We start from the raw sequence: 666 nt of genomic DNA, 5'->3' as shown, positions 1-666 counted from the left end.
ATGCATATATATGCATATATATATGCAGGTATATATATGCATGCATGTATATATATATGCGCGTGTGTGTGTGTGTGTGTGTGTGTGTGCATGTATGTATGTATGTATGTATGTATGTATGTATGTATGTATGTACGCATGTGTGTGTCTAAGTATGTATAGTATAATATTCATGTACAAGTATGCGTACGCTTATGTCAATTTACGTACACTTTCCATAACAGTTCATTTGCACTAAGCATCCATATATACCTGCACGCCACATGTATCATATACAAACGGACGCAACACACTCACATACACATACGCCTATGTGTGCGCGCGATTGTGTGTATATGTATGCATGCCTGTGCGTATGCACATTCAATGGTCTTAAGAATAACTCAAGAAACGAATATATTGTTTTATTATTATATATATATATATATATATATATATATTCTATGTTTTATTTATTTCTTATTGACAAATATGTCACTGAGCAAATTTGCTGTTCTCTCTATAAATGTGATTCTTAATAGAAACCACCGCATTGCTTGCTGTTTGCCGACAGCTGTTCCCTTGCCTTACGAATGCATATTTTTGATTCACTGTAAATTAACACCTTATATTGATAGATAGATAGCAAGCTGTTATTGCAGTAGCGTTAATACTGTGGCCGCCATA

The sequence above is a fragment of the Octopus bimaculoides genome, chromosome 17, assembly GCF_001194135.2.
Source record: "Octopus bimaculoides isolate UCB-OBI-ISO-001 chromosome 17, ASM119413v2, whole genome shotgun sequence".
Classification (NCBI taxonomy): Eukaryota; Metazoa; Mollusca; class Cephalopoda; order Octopoda; family Octopodidae; genus Octopus; species Octopus bimaculoides.
Note: the sequence above shows the minus strand (reverse complement) of the source record.